Consider the following 16,149-nt stretch of genomic DNA (forward strand, 5'->3'; position numbering starts at 1 on the left):
ATCATCAATAGTATGGACGGTATCAGCTTGTGGCCCCAGATCTCTCCCAGGTTGAATATTAGGTGGATAACTTGATTTCCCAGGACACACAGACACATCCACACCTCTGCACCTGCAATGAGCACCGTGGATTGGATTTGGACCAATTACCCCAAAAGCAAATAATCAATCCTCAATTCCATCATTTATTCCATTATTATTATTTGGCTAAATATTTGGAAATTCCAACAAATTTTCTCCTTGAATTCCTTCAGATTCTGGTCTCTTCTTGTCTGTTAACACCTCGAGAAGTGCTGTAGATGAAAAAAAAAAGAAAAATTTTACACAGGCAGGGTTTATCTAAATAAATGTAAAAAATAAAGTCTTTTAAATCCTTTCTGAAACAAGTGATTAATTTATTAACACACAGCGCTGGAAATCTGTGTCCAGAACTAAAAGGCATGGCTGTCTAGGTGTGGATGCAGTAGGAAGGAATCCTTATCTTCTAAATGTTGCCCATTATTTTTTAAAGACCGCTCTGAGTGGCAGATGGTAGAAAAATATTTAATTTTTAGCAAAAAGCATTTTCCTTGCGTGGTCATCATACAGCATCACATTCTCCACTTAAAAGTACAGGGCTTCCATTTGAATAAAGCATTTTTTAATCAAAGGGGAAAATATTGAAATACATTAATAAAAGAACAAGGTAGGGTTTATTTTTATTTGTTTTTAACTTGCGAATCAGAGATCTAATGGAATTGTGTTTTAGTACACAAAAAGTACATTAAAAAAGTACATTAAAAGCTTCATGGACTCAATGAGAGATATCTCACAGAAGATAAGGATTCTCAATCCTTGGGGCAGCTTAGAAAAATCTTATTATCGATCATTTTTAGGAAAAAGAAGACAAGAGTAAATCTGCAGCAACTTCTTTCTAAAATGAATAATCGCTTTACAGCTTGTCCTGAAACAAGGTATTTTCAGGTTGATTCGGACTGACATGTTCCCATGTTTAATGTCCCTCCACATCCTATTGAAAAGGTGACAATATCCTCGACTGCTCACATCCATCACAGCTGAGGATGCGCTGACCAGCCGTGGCTCTGCTCGAAATCACCTCTGAGAGGCAAAGTCAGGGAGAAATGTCTCTTTTATCATCAAGCTGGGGACGGTGGAAATTTACTATCTTCTTGCTTAATAAGCAAATCAGTAGGCTTAAAACATCCCATTCTCCACTCCAAAAATCCTGAAGCAAAGCATTGACCCTCCTGCCGTTTCCACCCTCTGTAAACAGGGGCTCAGCTGCACTTAGAGCTTCCAGTAGCATTCTTCCTGTTGAAAGGAATAAGATGAATGTGTCTTTACACACAGACCGTGAGGATCTGCTTGCAGTGACTTAGAGATAGGGAAGTAGCAGCACAGAAACCACCAGCTCTAGAAAATGCTCCCAATGGGCATGGACTGCTGCTCAGCCAAGGCCATGGTAAATTCCTGAACTTGGAGGAAAAGAGCAAAGGCCCAATAGAATTATGAAGAGTGTTTTGTAATAAAAGTTAGGGGGGAAAAGGGGGTGTGTATTAGAGGGGGGCATAGAACAGGCAATTTGGGAAGTCTGTACCTTCTGAGTACCTCAGCCAGTGGGGAAGTGAGCGGATGATGCAGCTGGGAAATCAGGATAAAAAAGGAAGCTGCATCCCCCAGCAATTTGAGAGACCCCGTGGGAAATGTCCCGTGGCCTCTCCCTTTATTCAAATAAAGTTCCAGGACTCCTCTGTCTCCTTTTTGGACACAAAACCTCTGGGGCTGTGAATTTCCCCACACACTGCCGCAGAAGGGGTTTTGAATGCTCAGCCTCACAGGCCACAGAGATCCCTGATGCGCAGACAGTGACAGGCAGAGCTTGCCTGTGATCTGAACACCCGCCTGATGCTCATTCCCTGGAAAAACCCCGGGAAAGGGAGACACGTTTCCCAAGGCAAAATCCATTTGCTGTGTCTTTCTGAGCAGATCTTGCTGCGTTCTCCCAGATGCTCGTTGCCACCCGAGCAGCACGTGGAGGGCAGCCCTTCATCCCTTCTGACACTTCCATACAGCCAAGAGTGACAGGACAATCCCTGTGCTGTCAGCCCAGGCCTGATATTCCCTGAGATGGATGCATTCCCACTTGGAATCCTCCAGCACTGCTCGGAAATATTGTCCCTGGGAAAAGACAAGAGCCATGGCAGCGTTCCTCTGTTTCCGAATTACAGGGTTTCCAAATTAAAAAAAAAAAGATGGTTATTAATATTTAATTGAGAGTAACTGGGCATCCAAAAGAGATAAAAGAGAATGAAATAGGATGCAAGGCAGAATTAATAACCTACTGGAAATACGGAGTGAAATGATTTGCCTATAAGGAGACAGAGGCTTGAAAATAAGGTCTATAATTCTTGCTCAATAACCTTAATGAAAATTATTAACGTTGATGAAAACGGCCATCATGTCAAGCACTTACTCCTGGATAATTTCTTTTTTTTTTCTTCAGCAACCCTCCTTCCCATTTTATCTTCAAGCTTTCAAGCCTCCTGGCAGGACTGAGCCACACAGTTCCGTTTCAGCCCAGTCTGTGAACTCCATGTAAGTGTCACCACGCTGCTGGGGTTATGGCTCCTAATTTGGAAGCTGTTGAGACTTGATTCTGGTAGTTTTACTTCAAAAGGGGTTAAACTAGAGGTGAGGAAAGTCTTTAGGGTGGTTTGCTTTTCAGCTGAAGACTAGATACAGTTCATAACACCGAGGAATGTTAAAAACTGTATTTTCAAGGAGAATAACCCAGCTTTGACATGAAACAGAAAGGTGGAAGAAGAGTTTTGACCTGCACGGGCTTTGTAGAGGAAGAGGAAAACTCAATATTAACTCCTGCCACGTTACCTCAGTTGTTTTGGTAGTAACAAACTACCTATAAAATAAAGATGAATACAAAATGCCCTAAACATCTCAGCATCCTCAGTTGGCTTCCTTTTAATAAATACATGATGAATTTAAACCTTTTGGAATACATAATGCAATTCTCCTCTGCTGACTTGCTGAAATTGTGTTCTCCATTTTCATAAAAGAAAGGGACAATTTGCCAACACTGAGGGCAAGATATTATTATTACATTATAGGAATAAAACGTGCTTTGTTTTCTGAGGCTTGAAGTAGTGGACTGAACTGAGATAATCAGGTTTTCTTTAGCTGCCCCAAGAACTGAGAATCTTTTTCCTTTGTGAGGTGCTTCTCACCAAGTCCATGAAGCTTTTTAATGTGTTGTTTGTTTCTCCCTTTTCTAGGGCTTGCTACAGGTGTTTCTTCTTTCTTTTCCTTTTCCCCCTCCTGTTTGCTCCAGAGCTCTTAGATCTCTGATAGGTTTTATTTTGTACACATGACACTTGTGCCTAATTTCCAGTCTTGGATTTCAGAGAAGTGCAGCACCAGCTTGTACTTTCAAAATAAATACAGTGGCAGCCAGCCACTGTAATCAAATGAATATTTTTACTAGCAGGGTACATTACAATTCAGCTCTAGAACATTTCTCCCGTTGAACCCGAGAATTGGTTGGAGCGGAATATATGAAACTGTTAAAAGCCCATTTCAATAAAACATTGGCAGGGGTCCCAAACCAAAGCCCAGGGATGTCAATGAGAGACATTTTCTTGGCTTTAGTGCACTGCATGGTTGGCTTAAGAGAAACAGAGGGGTTTTTTCCAATTATATTAAAGCAATTCTGGGATACTCATTTACTTTTCGATAAAATCAGTCTTCCATGGCCGGTAACAAAGCTCACAGGTGAGTGCACGACCACCCACAGGCTGCAAGAGAAAACAAAGGCCACATGTCAGGCTAATAATGAGCAAAGTAAAGTGCATGTCACAATTCATTAAAGATCCATTACTTAGAAAGTAAAAAAAAAGAAGTTTAAAAAACCCCAAACCAACACACAAAAAAAACCCCGATCAGTAAAAGGATTGAATGTCAGAAAATATTTCCAAAGTACACATTAATTATGGCAATTTCAGGAGATGCTTAAATGGAAATGGAAGAGAAATTATGTGTTTTCAATCTTCTTTCTTGTATTTGGGCAGCAGCACATTAGAAGAATGCCAAAACGGGTCTGCCTTGAACATTTTTCTCTTATCCCCAGTGACCTGTATTCTGCAAATTGGTATCACAGAATGGCTTGGGTTGGGAGGGACCTTAAAAACATTTCATTCCAACACCCCTGCCACGGGCAGAGACAAATTCCACTATCCAAGGGTGCTCCAAGCACCATCTAACCTGGCCTTGAACATTTCCAGGGATGGGGCATCCACAGCTTCTCTGGGCACCCTGTGCCAGGTCCACACCAGAATTTCTTCCATCTAATTTAAATGTCTCTTTTAGTTTAAAACATCCCGATATTCTGGTTTGGAAAAAAAAAAAAAAAAAAACAAAAAAACAAAAAAAAAAACAAAACAAAAAAAAAAAAAAAAAAAAAAAAAAAAACCAAAAAAAAAACCAACAAAAAAAGAAAACCCAACCAACCCAGGTTTGTGTCAAACCAGAGAATGAATCCTAATCTTCTGAAGGTTTCTGACTCATTTCTGCTACAGAAAACAGTCTTTTCTTGAGTGTAGGTTGTTGGAACTGCCAGGAACAAACCACCCAGTATGGACCTGTTGTGCTGACTGATTAATACAACCCATGTACTTTAGAGCCTTTTGAGGGTAGTTTGATCTGCAGGATAGACTCATTTGCTCAGGAATATAAAAAATCCTTCACTCTGAGTTGTAGATTCCAGTCCATGCAGCCTCTGTGCCCAGCAAGGTTCATAGTCAGCGGTGTGTTTATGAAAGTCTGTTACGGTTTATGCAGAGGGTTGCAAACAGTGATGGTACCAACTGCTTTCATCTGCTTTTATTCACGTGAATGGCATAAAAGTTATTGTGTCACTGCTGTCAATACAGTTTACATTGCATGTGCAGAAACAGAGGAAGCAAACCCCCAAACAAGCCAAGGAATTTTGCGTTTTTCCTCATTGTCCCCCGGTGGGACGACCGTGATAAGAATGAAAATAGAGCTGGGAAGACTGTACTGCATCAGTGTCGGCTTTTCTGACGTGCACCCAATGTTTCAAACTTATCAGACAGGAAGGTAAAAAAAGCCTTTTGGTTTCAGCACCTTCAAAGCTTTGCAGGCAGGTTTATCCTGCCCCACCAGGCTTGGCAAGTACTTGAGGTAGGTTATCTCTGTTACTGAAATCAAATCACCCCAAAGGGCCATTACTGTGACATTTAGAAACATTTGGACTGCTTAGGAACTAATTTACAATATCGTTTGACTTGTGGGGTGTATTTCATTGTGAAGGCACTTTCTATGTTTCGGGGATATATTTTCAAAGCCTTTCTCTAAGCATTTCATCAGTGGGTTTTGGATGGGTGTTTTGCAGATGAAATCCTGCCTATGGCTTCAAATAGCTCCTCTTTTCACATATCCCCATGGACCTATGGACAAGGCAGGGATTCTCACAGAGGCCAAGCCTGCAGCCCCACTGGCACCCCATACATCCTGGGTCTCAGGAGGAATTAACCCAGGCCCAAAACAGGGGCTGCAAAGCAGCTCTGTGGAAGAGGATTTGGGGTCCTGGGGCACACCAAGCTGCCATGAGGCAGCAGTGACTCTGCGTGAGGAGTGTTGGACAAGGTGAGCTGCAGAGGTCCCTTCCAGCTTCAGTCATTGTGAGATTCCCTAATATTGGAGGTCTCCAAAAGACCTATTTCTGATCTGCATTTTTCCTCAAGCACACACAAAGGTTCTTTTGATGCTTTCCAGGTCACCGCACTTTTTCCTGCTGTGTGAGTGCAAGTCCTGAATCCAGTGAAAGAGCACAAAGAGAGATCTCAGACCAGCAGAGGAGCACCCATACCAAACCTCACCGTACGCTAAGAGGTTCAATAAAGCCAAAAAATCATGGTCATAAAAATCCCTGCATATGAACTAAAATAACAGAAATATGAACTGCTTATCAGTAAAGTTGTTTGGGAAATTTGAAGGAGATCATTGTCACCAAAGGAAGGATGCTCACTTTGCCAGCTGGTTAAGTGGAGAAAAACTCCCGAAATGTCTTGGAAATGATGCCCACCGAGATAATGAAGGGAATCAGACCAATCATTTGTTTCCACACCAAAGGGCAGGTTTCACAAGCCCAAGAGCTTTTGATCCCTGTTTCCTTTACACAGGCAAACATATATAGGAATACACAACAAATTTGTACAGCTACATGATGATTCCCTAATGTCTTTTTAATGTCTTCTGTAGGAGATCAAATCTTCATGAGGCTTCAAGAAATCTATCACCGTCATGTAAATCAATCTGCTACGGAAATGGTCTCACTTCTCTTTATATTTCTACATTTTTACCACTTCATCCAACACATTCCTGCCCCCAAGGCCAGCAGAAGTGTGATAGGAAGAGCAAGAAATTGCTTGCTCCTTAAAACTCCCATTGCTTGAGAAAGTGATTTGCTCTTTCTGTGTTAAGTTTATCAGAGTGTTGTCATTTTAAACTTATCTCTCTACTGATAGTGAGTGTAAAGGCAGATACTGGAACATGAAATATGATTTTGAATCTAACACTAAAGGGCTGTCACAAACTCCTTGTGAAAAATGGCTCCTTGTTTACAGTGTTGGAAGGTGCAGACACACGGAAATTTACGTGTGTCCTTCTGCATGTGGACATGATGCTTTAATCTGCTTACGTGAACTACAGTTCCTCCTCAGAGCTGAACACTGAAGACTATTTCCTTGTCTTTCAGAAAAGGAAAGTACTAAAAAATAGACTTGAAGCTCCCAGGGCCTTGTGACTGTTGTGTTTTAAGAGCAAAGCAGCATTTGCAAAAGTTGCATATAAAGTTTTGAGCATCTACTTGCAATGGCTCTAATGTTCCTGGGTATTGCACCCACCCCAAACACACTACACGAAAACTTTTGCAGGGTGGTACAAACTGGATGTGAACTATTTACGCACACACCATCAGCTTCCTCGCCCCCAAAGTTAGCTCAGCTCAGGGGGGAGAACATGGCAGCTGGATTACACAACACATAATACTGCGCCTGCAGATTTGAGCACGGATCTGTTTCCCCAGAAAGACATTTCAGTTTCCCCTTTTGCGCCTCTTGATGAGCTCTAAGGACAACAGAAGACCTCTTCTTTCCCTTGGCTTCCTGCCCAACAAATTTTGCTCAGTCGCAGCCCCAAAGACAGCTCTTGATTGTGTTTTGATGTTTCTGCCAACCTATTACTGTATTGACCGTGTGGCAGCCAAAACATGGATTTGTGTTCTCATTTTTCCCCTGCACTCCTTCCACTCAATCAAGCAGGCACACAAACTGCCACCCAACAGGAGAAAGCTTTTAAGCCCTGCTGGTGCTCCTGGGACCAGTGTCATAGGAAATCTCTTCTCTCTGTACAAAACACAATTAGCTGACCGCTGAGACTCGTCTTTTTTTTGCCTCTTGTTTTGTTTTGCTTCTCCCCATACTGAGCCATATTGAGCCTTCTCATGGAAATTACAAAATATTATTTTAAAAAGTATTTCCTCTGTGGCAGCCCCTTCCATCCTATAAAATATTTACTGAGAGTGATGTAAAGTACTGGATTTTTGATTTGAAGTAAGTTGCTGGCGATGGGTTTTTTTTCATAAGGTGCAAAATGTCCATCTGAGTTATCATCAGGTGACATCGCTTGCTGCAGAAACAACAGATCCAAAACGTCTTCAAAGCACTTCTCGTCCTATTTTCTTGTACGTGGGGCACACACAAAATGAGATTGAACGTTGCCCTTGGTCCCTTACACAGCATTACAATCCCGCACTGCCTCACTTTTTTAGCACCAATTATGAAACTTAAATTCTTGAGAGCGGCTGTGCATCAACAGAATCACTTCCACTCCATAAAGACTTCACTGTCCTGCCCTTGCTTTAGCTCATTCTGCTCTCCATGTTTAGAACCACTTGTAATGTAGGTCAGCCTGTATCAAGAGCCCTCTCAGCACCTGCCTTTTCCTCTGGGGATTGTATTAACCCAAGAGTACCTCTGGTGGCACATCCATTTGGATGGAGGGACTGGTGGCACAGGCTGGAGCTGAGCTATCTGTATCAAGCACTGGGTATATCAATTTTCAGCTCTGCTACTGGTTTCCAGAATGACCTTGACCGAAAACACTCAATTTTTTGGTTCCTCAGTTCTCTAGCTGGACAGCACAAATTCATCCCGTTTTCTGTCCCTGTACTTTGATATCAGTGTTTTGAGGCAGGTTGAATATGCTGTAAAAAAGTCCCAGCTGGCAGGGTCTTTATTACTCAGGGTCTGCCAACTTTGCAAAATCTGAGTTTCCTTCTGACTTCCACCAGTTTTGGAAGCAGAACTGGAAGCATTCAGTCTAACTCAAGGTTCTGCAGTCTGTTCATCAGCAGGCATTTATGCATGCCTCATTACTAGGAAGGCTGTTAGACACATTTGCATACATAATGCTTCTAATAGGTATTTATTCAGGGTTTCCTAGTGGATCTGGACTGAAATAGAGATGATTGGACATTTCAGCCATAGCTGGAGGCACAGAGCATTGAGGCAGGCACTGAGAAGCAGCTCAGCACCAACACCCACCACCGCAGCACAAGCTAGTTGTCTGTACGCACTGGGATATGCTGAAACAGGAATAATTTGGGACATCCCCACCAGAAAATCAAGTGAAGCTGGTGGAGTGGCAACGACATCATGAACCATAGATAATCTACCCTGACAGAGTGCCTAAGCAATGCTCTTCATTTAAGGGTGGAGAGCAAGAGGATTCTCACGTTTTGTCCTAAATCTAGGACCAGATCCAGCTTTGTATTTTGCAGGATTTCCTTTTGCACATCATTGAGGCCCAGACTCATTTGTGCAGACCTTTCTTCCCAGGTGCAGGTTCCACTGAGAAAAACACCATAAACCAATGATCAGTGTGGTGTTTTGCAACCGAGGCTCCTCAGTGAAAGCACTCAGTGATAAAATCAGCACATCCTTGTTCCTGCTGCATCTGCCAAGCTCAGCATCGAGTTCATCCAGTTCCTGAAGGTTTCTTAAGGAATCCAGGCTCCCATGGTTTGTACTCTGCGCTGAAATTGGGAATGCAGCTACTATGACAACATATTTGAGCTTTTTATCCACAGGAAGAACTTCTTCTTCTATTACCTTTTTATAAACTGGTTAAAATGGGAAGAAACACCTCTAGGATATGACTCACGTTGATTCAATTAAAAACAATAAGATCAATCTTTTTAAAAGGCAATGTATTAGTTTAGAGAAAAAATTAGCAGGTGAGGAAGAAAGATGATTATCTTTTTGTCTGGGTAGCAACTAGTAAGTACCTGAAAACTAAAGCAAAAAATGCCTCTTTATCTGGAAAGATAAATAATTTGGTTTTAGTTTTATCAGATAACATGGATGCAGCAGAGCTTTTCTCCTAAGCTTTTAATTATACAACACCTGTGATGTGTCATCTGGGGAAAACCTTGTTAGAGCTACTGAAATGATCTCAAATTTTACTGATTGCAGGTAAATTTTGGGTCTCAAGTTAAATTTTGTGTCCTCGATACTATAGTCAAAATGAATATTTTGTAATTTTAAAAAATAGAAAATGGCTGTTAAAAATACAAGGGTTTGGAAATAAGGATGTGCCAGAGGTAAGTTTGGCAGTCTCTGACCATTTGGATTTTGGTGTAAATGGTGAAGGATGTAGTGTCACTTCCCTGTGGACATTTTCACAATGGGCAGCTGGACATTTAGCCCTGCTGAGGTAATGGTGCCTGGGAGAGGCCAGAACTGCACAGATCAGGGGATGAAACAGGCTAAACCAAGCCAAAATTCCAGGTAATTCTCTTTCCAAACCTACAAACTTCTGCTGAGTGCCTTTCTCAGGGACATTCATCACAGTCAAATTCGTGTAGCAAGGCAAAAGGTGGCCTCCCAGTGATAGAAGAGCTCTAAATGAAAAATAAGGCACCAGATCTCTTCAACAAAGAGGGAGATTCTTTTTTGTTTTTTTTTTAATTTGCTTGCTTGTTTTTATCATTTTTAAAGATGCCAGTGTAGATATGGTAAATCTGATTTAGAGGATCTTTTTGCCTTTGTTTTATATTTATACCCAATATATACACAAGTATCAATGCCCTCACGTCATATATCTTCATTTTTTTGGAAGTCCCTCCATCAACTGCACCTTAAGCAGAGCCTCTGAATTGCAAAATTCACCCCCAAGTGCTGAGATAAGGCAAAAATAAAAGCAACTAAAACTGCATTTTGTGATAAGCATTAGATACCAAATTAAACTACCAGAACTTCTTTTCCACAAGAGCAAGAACAGCAGCTTGTTTGAAATATTACAGCAGCTGCAGTTGGTTAAAGGAGAGACACGGTACCTTGTATTTGTACAGCCTGGTATTAATTACCAAAGATAGAAGTAAGGGGTTTAAATCATGATAATTAACAAGTTTCTCTCAGGCTAATTTTTGTCAGAATTCAGCAAGCTTAAAGCACAATGACTGTCTACTTTTTTTTTTTTTTGTCTTTTTTTTTTTCAATCCAATGCACTGTAACAGTAGCAACCATAATTGCTAAGTAACAACTGCATTCCTAAAACAAAAATGAGAAATGTAGATGCCTGAGCTATTGGGTTTGCTATTAAATAAGAGCTACTTTTCAATCTTTTGAGTTATGGAACAAAAAAACCCAAAGCAAAGCAAATCAAATAATAAAATACCGTGTCCCTTTTTTCCAACTGCTTTGACACCAATATTAGGAAGTCCATTTCCACCTGACAGCAGCAAAGATCCTTCAGCACAGGCTGAGAGCCTGCTTTAACACAAAGTTCCATGGTTGTGAGCCTGAAATGCCACAAAAAAAAAAAAAAAAAAAAAAAAAAAAGGGGCTGCAGGAAAATCTGTGTGCTCTGACAAGGTCCCTGTGCTTAAGCAGACTGGTTTGAAGCACTGTAAATATAAATATCCAGCTAATATTATTGCCTGAGAAACAGGCTCCTTGGCAAGCAGGAGGCTCAAGAAGCTCAGAGAATATTAACCCAGAATTATGAAGCTGATAACTTTTTATTCTAGCTTGGATTTGCCTCACACAGCTACAAAATTCTCCCTTTTGCAGCACAACCAGGCAAACTTGTGCTATTTCTTTGCAATACCCAGGCGACAAATAAAAAAAAAAAAAAAGCCAAATAACTTTCATGCAATTAGAAGGGAATACACAATTTAGGACAGGGAAATTATGATATTATGTGGTTACAACTAAAAAAAAAAGTGCAGATATCATTCTTTCTCATGTCCAAAAGCTTTCAAGGAACAATCCTGAGGCACATGGCTCAAAAATATTGTATCAATTGAAAAACAGCAAAAAAACCCCAAACCAAACTTTAAAATAATTTCATTTCCAGCTAAAAATCTTTCACAAAAAATAGCTTGAAATTTTAAAAAACATAATTACAGAAATTTGCTTTTTTAAATTACAGATTGCCCTCCTCTGACACTAACAACACAAATTATCACCATTTAGAAAAATTATGCTATAAATAAAGTGATGTTGCTACCATAAAGATTTCTGAAATCTTGATATGGCTCCTGTGATATCCTTTGGATCCATTTTCCAAGGAAACTTTACCATGCAATATTCTTTATGACACTATTTTAATATCATAAGAAATAGGCTTAGCATGAGATAATGAAGTTCACGATACCCGGAATAATTTGTAGCGCTCATTATGGTTTGGACTAGTTCTTAATTGTGAGCCCACTGCAGAAATTCTAAAGACAGAGTTTGATCAGCAGCCAGCAGAAAAGTCGAGTCTTCTCCAAATGAGACACAGCATGCAGAAGGACCTGTCCCAATGCCAAATAATAATTTATTATAAGAAAATATATTGGTGAAACATAAACTTCCTGGGATGAGTCCAAACTCAAGGCTTTCCTCTGCAGGCTCAGGGGAAGGAGTGCAGATGACACCAGAAGAACCACCAGACTGTGAAGTTAGACTTGCTCTGCCCTCATTTTTGAAGAGACAACCAAAGCTCGAACATTTTAATGGTTTTTCTTTCCGAAGGACTCTGTTCTGTGACACTCAACCAGAAGCCTTTCATGCTCTCAGTGACGTTTGGCTCCCTCCTGTCACCCTTCAGCAGTGAGTCCTGACTGATCCTTAAAGCTGTAACAAGTCACTTCTGCTTTGTCTGCTCCTTGCTCAGGCAGACCTTGGGCTGCTCCAGCTGTTGCTCATCACTAATGCCTTGGGAAGGCTGAGTTGAAACAGAGACTGCACAGAGCTAGAGAATAAGGCAGGAATTTATTGAAATTCCTCCAGGATCCACCTTGGGCAGGACTGGGCCTGATCAGGGCTACTCCCAAGGTGGACAAAGAATGGTCACAAAATGACTGATCGTAAGATCCTACACTTTTAGAAGTTTTGTCCCATTTGCATATTGGGGTTTAACTGTCCAATTACAGCTCCTGGTTGTGAGGTCACATCCTTCTTGTTCCTCCCTTCAGCCCACCCTTGTTTGTGCTTTTGGGCCTGAAAGTTGTCCTTGGTCTCCAGCAGGAAAAGGATTTGTTTTGTCGCCCTGCTCTGTGAAGAGTTGAGTGACACCGAATGTGAGGCTCAGAACTACATCCCTAGGCAGCACAGAATCTGAAAAACACGACAGCTAAAACTTAGGGCATCACTGGTCCCTTTGGGGTGACATGCCACAAAAACCAGGTGACAACCAGGGAGTCAGCCACCCCACAGAGAAACTCTGCATTCCACCAGCAATTGTGAAAATGTTTTAGAGAAGGACTCTCAGCCGGGTGTAGGGGCAGCAGCACAAGCACTCTCAGGAACTGCACTCATTAGTGGTGCTTCTCCTTGACACAAAGCTTTTACACTTTGCCTTGCCTTCTGTGTTTCTTCTCACTCCCCATTTGCGGTAATTACTTGTGCTCGTTAGTTTTCCTTGCAGTATTTCACCCGTTTAAAGTGTCTCATGCACTGGGTTATACAAAGAACTTAATCTCTCCTTGTGCATGAGTGGAAGGCAATATTCCCAACTCTCACGTTAAGGCGGTGAATATCTCCTGCTAAAACCACACCCCAGTGAAAGCATTCTTGGAAAGATCATAGTTATGAAAAAGACCCTGTGCTATTATAAAAATTTGGGATAGTTTACCAACATTTACGTATTTGTTCTATTTCTGTGCAGGCCCAGTTCTTAAATCTTTCCCAGAAACACAGAGACATTGCAGCAAAGCCTGAAAAAAAAAAAAAAAATCCTTCCCTTTGGAAAAAGTCTCCTCCATTTTGCCATCTGTCTTCATCAGACTTCTCCTGGCCAGAAGCATTTAAAATAATTTCTCTAATAAAGCCCCTTGGGGAAGCCCTGTCTTGGTGCATATTTGCCTTTGAAGCCAGTTTGTTGGTGGCTTATAGAGAGCCAAATTAGCAGATGACACCCGAAGGGAAATTCTGCTTGTTCCCTCAAAGGTCAGCTCAGTAAAGAGAGCAACATCTTCGTTTGGGCACATGACCCGGGGACTCAGGGACACCACAGTGACAACTTCACTGCTGCCATATGCTCCAACCAGCTGGGGAGACCCAGGGTGAGGGACATGGCACAGCACTCCCCTTCACTGAGGATTTCTAACTTGGCCCACGCACCTTTTGGAAAGGGATTTTCAGTCCTGGAAAATGTTATTTAATAAATATATATTTACAAAATAAACATATATTTTCATGCCTGGAAAAATGTTATTTGCAAAAACATTAAACCCTATCGCTTGTATCACAGAAAGAGATTGTGGTTGCTCACTGGGCATTCAGCTGCTTGGGCACTGCTGTAAAATGCCCAGAGCAGAAGGTGGAATGTGTCTCCTAAAAGTTCAGTCATTTATAGACTAAGATTCTAAAAGAGAATTTGAGTCTAATGCTAGACACGGGGGACAATGTCAACTGATTTGCTTTATATATTCACTCAGCTGTGGTTTATAGTTTAAATAAAAGCCCGTTATTTTCAAAAGGTTATGCCATCCACAGTTTTTCCGAGTCACAAAATGCTTCCTGCAAATGAGAGCTGGAGTTATGAGAGATTTCGGGTTCAATGAAGTATTTGAGAAGTTCTTTTAAATACAACTTTGTCATATTTAGTTTTGGCCTTTTTTTTTTTTTTTAATAAGCATTTGCATGCTTGACAGGTGATTGGTTTATCATTCCAATTTTGATCCTACAGATATTGGATTCTGAGCATTTTTGACTCTGCTTGGATTGACAAGGAAGCAAAAAGCTTCCAAAGTGTAAAGATAAGACAAAACAAACCGGAAAGGATAGAAATCTGATGACATACCTGCAAATACAGTTGGAAATGTGACATGCATAAGATCCATTTTCTCTATCCCCGTCATTTATGCAATCATTCATCAGTGACATTTTAGAACATCTTCTGATGGGACGGTTTTAATGTTTTGAATGTCAAAATTACGTATTTCAATAACTCTTTTTTTCTTCATGCTTTTTCAGAGATTTTCTCTACACCTCTAAGAGAATGTTTTGGCAATCTAGCTGGAAAAGGCTAGAAGAACATGGATGAACAGTAAAGCCAGGTTTAGATCTTGGCTTCATTAGCTTATCATTAATAAAGCGGGCATATATCAAGGACAAAGTGGAATGTGGGGATCTGGAAGAATCAAGACCACCAGCTAAAATGCTGTAAACATTATCAATCGATCTAGCTTTTGTTTGAAAATATTTCATAATGCATGCAGATCTATTATTTTCAGAGTGTCTACAGCTAGCCTTTATAGGTTTGTAGCAAGTCACCCAAAATTAATCAAAAGGGTTCATGATCAAGCTCTGTCATGACTATCTCACAGATGATTTGCTTTTTCAGACTCTTGCCTGAGTTCATGCACTTGAGGTTCTGATGAGTGAGTAATAACTGTTTGCTGTCCTTTACAATAAAAAGAACATCAAGAGTTACTGCGGGATGTGAGGTTTAGAACCAACAAAACAAACCAACCAACCAAACAAAAACCAGTCTCATTTTGGCACTGTGGATAATTAATCTCCTTGAGCATTTGGGACACACACCTCTCCAGCAGCTCAACAGGCCCCAGCACCTCCAGGCAGTGACCCATTCTCCCCAGGACAGGGCAATGTGAGGAACCCTTCCCAGCTCCTCAAACATAAAATCATCTGGCCCCACCTGCTCCCCAGGCTTTCAGTGAAGAACTGAAAGAAGCAAATAAACAGATGACTCCAGGAAAAAAGGAAGTGTGAGCTCTCAAAAGACAGATAGTAAAGCATAAACTGCTTTTCCATTTTCACATCATCAGAAGCTACTGTTAATTAATTGTAGGCTGCTCTGAAGGACTGCTAGCAGTGGGTTTCATATATGTGAAGGTCTCTGCTTTTTCCACACTGGCATCTCTTTGGAAGAACACTGATATCACAAGCTGCAATGACTCTTTCCTGAAATAATATAATTTGGCTTAATAAAGGGCAATAAAACATCTAAATAAATCTTTTCATGCCAAATGCACAATTAACCCCACGGGAAACAAAAAGGGAAGCATTATACATTTGTTTAATAAGTTCTTTCTAATTAAAAGAACTAAATATATATTGCAGGTTTTCCAAGAAAGGAAAAAAAAAATTCTAAAGTAAATCATCCCTTGAAACTGTGTAATATTTGATCTTTTATGATTTTTTTTAAATGTGTCAGAGACAGTATTGTGTAACATAATCCTAGGGGGCAATGTCCATGTATGTGTTCAGCTCCTCTACATTTGAAAACAAAGTTGTTCCTGGGTTTTATGACATGCTGCACCGTCCAGAAGCTCCGTGGAGCTTTCCCACATCAGTTTGCATTTTGCAGTTCCTCAGGCTAAAATGCCATATCAGGTATTCAAGACGTGTTGAGAAGGAGCTGTACTTTGTTGCTGCTGCCATCAGGAATGTGTCATGGAACTTTCCACTGCCTTTACGGACACAAAACTCCACAGATTTCACTGGAATTGACACTATTATAGGCAACTGCATATGCACACAGGTATGATGTTTATTAATTGTGAAGCCAGCTCTGCCAGCCACAGATTTAAAAAGCCTT

The 16,149-nt window shown here is 40.8% G+C and overlaps 1 long non-coding RNA gene across 1 annotated transcript in view; it reads right to left on the reverse strand.

Moving 5' to 3' along the window:
• Positions 1-213: 213 nt before the first annotated feature.
• LOC136285792 (uncharacterized) overlaps positions 214-16,149 on the reverse strand; it is a 147,271-nt gene continuing 131,335 nt past the window's right edge. Inside the window, exons 3-4 of the long non-coding RNA XR_010719530.1 lie at positions 3,742-3,809; positions 214-293 (exon numbers count right to left, since the gene is read on the reverse strand). This is a non-coding gene — a long non-coding RNA (uncharacterized lncRNA). The remainder of the gene's footprint in view (positions 294-3,741; positions 3,810-16,149) is intronic.

The sequence above is a fragment of the Chamaea fasciata genome, unplaced genomic scaffold (assembly GCF_029207755.1).
Source record: "Chamaea fasciata isolate MVZ Bird 193981 ecotype frontalis unplaced genomic scaffold, bChaFas1.0.hap1 SCAF_2, whole genome shotgun sequence".
Lineage (NCBI taxonomy): Eukaryota > Metazoa > Chordata > Aves > Passeriformes > Sylviidae > Chamaea > Chamaea fasciata.